Source organism: Procambarus clarkii, unplaced genomic scaffold, assembly GCF_040958095.1.
Source record: "Procambarus clarkii isolate CNS0578487 unplaced genomic scaffold, FALCON_Pclarkii_2.0 HiC_scaffold_1588, whole genome shotgun sequence".
NCBI lineage: Eukaryota > Metazoa > Arthropoda > Malacostraca > Decapoda > Cambaridae > Procambarus > Procambarus clarkii.
Genome location: NW_027190615.1, coordinates 24,013 through 31,284, shown reverse-complemented (window position 1 = coordinate 31,284; position 7,272 = coordinate 24,013). Strand labels below are relative to the sequence as shown.

The following is a 7,272-nucleotide window of genomic DNA, read 5'->3' as shown; positions in this document are numbered from 1 at the left end:
TAAGTGGGAGTGGCTGGCTGGCTGGCTGGCTGGCTGGCTGGCTGGCTGGCTGGCTGCCTGTGCCTGCCTGCCTGCCTGCCTGCCTGCTGCCGCTGGCTGGCTGGCTGGCTGCTGGCTGCTGGCTGGCTGGCTGGCTGGCTGGCTGGCTGGCTGGCTGGCTGGCTGGCTGGCTGGCTGCCTGCCTGCCTGCCTGCCCGCCCGCCCGCCCGCCCGCCCGCCCGCCTGCTTGCCTTGCCTTGCCTTGCCTTGCCTTGCCTGTCCTGTCCTGTTATTGCCTTGCCTTGCCTTGCCTTGCCTTGCCTTGCCTTGCCTTGCCCTGCCCTGCCCTGCCTTGGCTGCAGCTGGCTGGCTGGCCGTAAATCAACTCTTAACAACACCATACCACACCACACCATCACTCATCACCCATCACCCACCACCGGCCCCAGTCTCCCAGCCTCTCTTATATACCCGAGCAGGCCCTTTAAATTATTTGAATTGTTGCACTTCGGCCAATGGCAGGCACGATCGCTGCTGCTCAAACATATTCTGGTTCACAAGTATTATAATATATTATATTATATTATATATATATATATATATATATATATATATATATATATATATATATATATATATATATATATATATATATATATATATAATATATATTCATGAAACACATTAAAACCTTGATCATTTATTCATTCATTACGTCTAGTGAAGAATTGCTTTTGTTCATTTGTATGATTAAAAATTAATATAATATGAATTCCTCGCTTAAAGTAAAATATAAAATATATATTGGATTTATATGATTGGTTAATATTCCAAGTGATGCTGAATATCCCCTATAATTTTGTTTTGTTTGTTTGTTATGTACACATTCCAAATGAAATCAATATAAATGTTATTATTAATGTTTGAAAGTTGATTGTCTACTTGAATCTCTCTATTAAAGTGTGTGGCTCCGGATGGAGCCTGGTTATGGTATTTGTCGTGGTGGGTGGCAGAAGTGCTTACTTCTTCTCTGTCTTCTTTGGCAAAAGAACTGCCTGAATGTTTGGAAGAACACCTCCCTGTGCAATGGTTACGCCAGACAGAAGTTTGTTGAGTTCTTCGTCGTTGCGGATGGCCAACTGCAAGTGACGTGGGATGATACGGGTCTTCTTGTTGTCACGTGCGGCATTACCGGCGAGCTCCAGAACTTCGGCAGCGAGGTATTCCATGACGGCTGCCAGGTAGACAGGAGCGCCAGCACCGACGCGTTCGGCGTAGTTGCCCTTACGCAGCAGACGGTGAATTCTGCCCACGGGGAACTGAAGTCCGGCCCTGCTGGAGCGAGACTTTGACTTGCCCTTCACTTTGCCTCCCTTGCCGCGTCCTGACATTGCTGCTGCTGTTGTGGGTTTGTGGTGTTTTATGCCGCCCCGCAGATCGAGCTTCGTGTTATATACCCCGCTCAGGATCAAGGGAGCCCGCCACTGACCAATCAGCGCGCTCCGCCACGCGACCCGCTCTGAGCTGAGTCGCGAGCGGGATATAAAAGGAAAGCTCGCCTCGCGCAAAAGTTCATTATTGTATCGCAACGCCAGCCAGCACGAGCATCATCATGCCACCCAAGGCATCTGGAAAGGCTGCCAAGAAGGCCGGAAAGGCCCAGAAGGCCATTGCCAAGGGCGATAAGAAAAAGAAGCGCAGGAGGAAGGAGAGCTACAGCATCTACATCTACAAAGTGCTGAAGCAGGTCCACCCCGACACTGGTATCTCTTCCAAAGCCATGTCGATCATGAACTCGTTCGTGAACGACATCTTCGAGCGCATCGCCGCCGAGGCTTCTCGCCTGGCCCACTACAACAAGCGTTCCACCATTACCAGTCGGGAGATCCAGACGGCTGTAAGGCTCCTGTTGCCCGGAGAACTGGCCAAGCACGCCGTCTCTGAGGGCACTAAGGCCGTCACCAAGTACACCTCCTCCAAGTAAACGGCTTACTTACTGCCCTGTGGTGGTGGCTTGGCCTCAAACCAACAAACTCGGCTCCATTGGAGCCACACTTTAATTTCTAAAGAGATTGTGAGTGTTAGACACCAATACTATTATAACAAAAACCTCTGTCACTGAAAGCAAATAGCTATAAAATGAGAATATTTATGAAACTGTCTGTGTGTGTTTCTCTCTCTCAGTCTCTGTCTGTCTGTCTGTCTGTCTGTCTCTGTCTTGTCTGTCTCTGTCTTGTCTGTCTGTCTGTCTGTCTGTGTCTCTCTCTCTCTCTCTCTCTCTCTCTCTCTCTCTCTCTCTCTCTCTCTCTCTCTCTCTCTCTCTCTCTCTCTCTCTCTCTCTCTCTCTCTCTCTCTCTCTCTCTCTCTCTCTCTCTCTCTCTCTCTCAACACATATAAGCACTCGGTATCTTTTTTTTTTCTAGAGATTAGAGATTCATTGTTATGTTCCACATTAGGATTACTATGCAGGCCACCCTCTTAGGTTTGAAAATGTCAAGAAAACGGTTAATTTAAAATGTCATCTCCTAACTTAACAGATTAAGCCAGAGGACCGAAAACAGAATAAAACAGGACTGGACAGTATGTCACTTATACAAGCTGCTTTTATTTCTAGTACAGTATGACAATTTTTATTTTGGGGGGGGGGGGGGGGGGTGGGTGATCCTTGACAGTGCATAAGAGCGAAAAGCGACGGCGTTTTGTTTGTAAGAGAACAGGTTGTACTACAAATGACTTGATTTATTGATATCACGTGTATGTATGACACCTAAATTAGTGTATTTGTTTATTTATTTATTTATTTATTATATGTGTAGATGAAGGTTAATTCATATGACTGATGCTAGGAATGTCTGAAATCTCCTTAGAAGGATATTTTGGCCCTGAGAAGGGCCGAGTTTGGTGTATACTAGGGTGGTCGATTTAGCTTATGCACGCTCTCCACGGATACGGCGAGCAAGCTGAATGTCCTTTGGCATGATGGTGACACGCTTGGCGTGGATGGCACAGAGGTTAGTGTCCTCGAAGAGACCGACCAGGTAAGCCTCGGATGCCTCCTGTAAAGCCATGACGGCAGACGACTGGAAGCGAAGATCGGTCTTGAAGTCCTGGGCAATCTCGCGCACCAGACGCTGGAAGGGAAGTTTCCTGATGAGCAACTCGGTGCTCTTCTGGTAACGACGGATCTCACGCAGGGCGACCGTTCCGGGCCTGTAACGGTGAGGCTTCTTCACACCCCCTGTGGCAGGAGCAGACTTGCGTGCTGCCTTGGTGGCCAGCTGCTTACGAGGAGCCTTGCCTCCCGTGGACTTGCGAGCAGTCTGCTTGGTGCGAGCCATGGTGAACAACTGTGGTTTGTGATGGCCGGCGCCGAAAAATTTTTGCTTATATACGCCGTCTCGAGGCGCTTGCTCGAGCGCCATTGGCTGCTCGACTCGCCTACGTCACCCCGTTGCCCCTCCCCTCCTTCCTCTGGCTGCAGCCAACAGGCGGCTCACCTCAATCACTATTATCGCTGATTTTGCTCTATTTTTTGGATTTGTGCAAAAGTCATTTCACAGGGACGTGAAACAGACGAGTAGGCAACTGCAGTTTTGAAAGCGTTGTGAGAAAGCCGTGTCTACTCGACCACAAGCGTAAAGTAAGGGCAGGCAGGAGTTGCAATGCTACTAGTACGTCCGCTTGATGGGATATAGTCGGGAAATCGTGCGGGCATTCGTCAATTCGATTCACACAACTTCAACACCATGACTGGACGCGGCAAGGGAGGCAAGGGACTCGGAAAGGGTGGCGCCAAGCGTCATCGTAAGGTGCTACGTGACAACATCCAGGGCATCACCAAGCCCGCTATTCGTCGCTTAGCTCGTCGTGGCGGCGTGAAGCGTATTTCGGGTCTCATCTACGAAGAGACCCGTGGCGTCCTGAAGGTGTTCCTCGAGAACGTCATCCGTGATGCTGTAACCTACACGGAACACGCCAAGAGGAAGACCGTCACTGCTATGGACGTGGTGTACGCTCTGAAGCGCCAGGGTCGTACCCTCTACGGATTCGGCGGATAAGAGCTTGGCTAATCCATCGATTCCACCCACCACCACCTCAAAACGGGACCTAATTAGGTCCCTATACTTTTTTTACTGAAGGGCTTAATAGACGATAACATAAATTGTTTTGATATCAGCTAGCACATTGGGTCTTATGAAATCTATTTTTTATCCTCGCATGCTTAAAGGGACTCTGATTGGGGAGGGAGGGGGGGGGGGGGGGAAGGTTTGTTACGTTATATACTAGCAGAGCAGGATCATTGGTGGGGGGGGGGGGGGTGGGGGGAGAGAGAGAGAGAGAGAGAGAGAGAGAGAGAGAGAGAGAGAGATCTTTCCCAACTCTTCCTTTTTACATGAGTGAGCTACCCGTTTTATTCATTTTATCCTTCTCAGAGCTGTTTTGATAGTATCCAAATGATGGTAAATGAAAAGGGAGGACACGAATATCTACCCAGAATTCAGGACTGGCAATCGATATGCATGTTTGAGTGCGAATCTTTTTCTCTCTCAACTTAGGTATACGTTTATGTCGTACCTAAAAGCGAGAACCACACTATTGGGACAAGTATGCAAGGCCCAATTTTCCTAACAAGCACAGTTAATTTTGTTATTTTCGAACATTTCTTTCCAAATTGGTTTATCCAATTAACAGTATTATATTAAGATCATGAATTGCTGGGTTAGGTTAGGTTAGGTTAGCTTAGCTTAGGTTAGGTTAGGTTAGGTTAGGTTAGGTTAGGTTAGCTTAGCTTGGGTTAGCTTAGGTTAGGTTAGGTTAGCTTAGCTTGGGTTAGCATAGGTTAGGTTAGGTTTGATTACATTTCTATGTTAGATTTAACTCAAATTCAAAACAATTGCAGTCATTCGGCTTGTTAGTCAACTTGCCTCTAATAGGGGCAATTTGTCTAACAAGACTATTTAGTTTTGTGTGCATATATATATATATATATATATATATATAATATATATATATATATATATATATATATATATATATATATATATATATATATATATATATATTATAGCTTCAAGACTCCGAACCAATATAGAAGCATCAAGAGGAAGTGCTTGTGTTATGGGCCAATAGGCCTTCTGCAGTTACTTCCATTCTTATGTTTTTATTCCCATTGGTTCGTGTTTTATCTTGTGTAAATGTCAATCACCTTACCCAAAACTTTGGTACCATATCACCTCACCCATGTGTATATATATATATATATATATATATATATATATATATATATATATATATATATATATATATATATATATATATATATATATATATATATATATAATATACAGAGTAAATCTACCCCAAAAGTAATGATTTATTTGTCTACAAAACTAAACTCTTTTTGGAATCATATGAGGCCCCTCCACTGAGGGGGGAGGCCTGGATGTTTATTGTCATGTGTATTCATGCTGCTTGCATGTCGTCGTTTATTTTGCCTTTGTTGTTTTCTTGACAGCTTTCTTTGCCTTGGGTGGTTTGGGAGATTTTGAAGCTCTCTTTATTTTGGGCTTTTTGTTCCCAACAACAAGCTGCTGCTGCTGCTGCTTCTTTTTCAAGGCTGTAGGTGGTTTGTTGCTTGTGGCGGCTTTCTTGGGAGTTACCACGGCCTTCTTTGCTGCTGTAGATGGTTTCTTGGTTGTGGTGGCTTTCTTGGGAGTTAGAACGGCCCTCTTCTCTGCTACGGCCAGCTTGAATGATCCACTAGCTCCACTTCCCTTGGTCTGAACAAGAATGCCGTCAGCCACTGCTTTCTTGAGAAATCTTCGGATGTAAATGGCGATCTTGGCAGCCTCGACTTTGTTGTTGGCAACAACGTACTTCTTGATTGCTTGTAGAGACGAGCCCTTACGGTCTTTGAGTGCTGCGACCGCGGCTAGAACCATTTGACTAGTTTTCGGGTGAGCAACCTGGACGCGAGGTTTCCTGGTGGTGGCCACCACAGCAGCAGCAGCCGCAGCCTTCTTGGTAGGCTTTGCTTCTACCATGATGATGATGAGATAACCAAGGTGATGAGAGACGCTCAGACAGTCACGGGGGAATGATGCTGCCCCGCTTGAGCCGAACCTATTTATGTGCCGGCACGGTACAGAAGCTGCAACCTGGCAACTCGTCCACCAATCACGACGGTTGGTTTTACGGCTCCGAAACCTGGATCCCATATCTTCTCTAAAATAGAAGCATTTGTTCATGTTCTTTGTAAAAGTATCATAAAGCAGGACAGATGAGACAAATATCATAAAAACTGAAGAGCAGATGAGCACACACATGTTTGTATTACAAAAGAAAATCCACAAATTCATTAGAAATTGGCAGGGCAGGCTGAGGAAGTAGGTAGATGTAAAATGTCTGTAAATGGCGAAAGAACATAAACCCAAGACTGAATAAACGATGTTAAATATCCATGCCAAGGAGACAAAAATATGTTAGGATACAATTACCATTAAGACACCACAAGCAGGTCCGTATCCTGCCGCGATGACTTAAAAGAGTTGGTTATTAGCCACAATGTGTAGGCAGTCTCATGCCAACGGCCATACCACGTTGAGAACACCGCTTCTCGTCCGATCAGCGAAGTTAAGCAACGTTGGGTTTGGTTAGTACTTGGATGGGTGACCGCCTGGGAACACCAAATGCTGTTGGCAATAATGTTTTTGTTTTGTTTTGTTTTGTTTCGTTTGTTTTTGTTTGAATGGCTGGCTCCACGGGAAATTCACGGAGTTGTGTGGAATAAGGCCTGGTAAAATGAATTAATATGTATGTCATGTTTAAAACAAACTCGCTTAATATAGATATTGTGTGAGGCTTTATACAAAAACAAACAACCAAAACAAAACATGTTGTATATATATATAGCTTAATCCGGGTTTGAACTCGCAACTCCAAGAATACGCATCACTTATATACACTTTACCACTGGACCACTGCTGCAGGACACAAGCTTGATGCTGAGGTATCAATTTAATGACGTAAATGCCATTTCCACAAATAAATGATAATTAAAAAGTATTTGTATGTACAAATCTTTTCTGTTTAAAAGGCTACAATATCAGTTACTGATATAATTTGTGTTAATGTTTCTATACCCACAAGAAGGCATATTTTTGCTTATATGTAAAGGGTACGGAGAACGAATCCACAGACCATCATTCCCCTCCCCTTCCCTCCCCCCCCCCCCCCCCCCCCAACTCCCACCTACTACCACCACCACCACCACCACCAATCACCACCAATCAC

At 45.4% G+C, this 7,272-nt stretch overlaps 1 non-coding gene across 1 annotated transcript; it reads left to right on the top strand.

Annotated features, from left to right (window-relative positions):
- The first annotated feature begins 6,561 nt into the window (after positions 1–6,561).
- LOC138362300 (5S ribosomal RNA) lies at positions 6,562–6,680 on the top strand. The gene has a single exon (XR_011227552.1). It is a non-coding gene; the product is annotated as a 5S ribosomal RNA (ribosomal RNA).
- Positions 6,681–7,272: the final 592 nt, after the last annotated feature.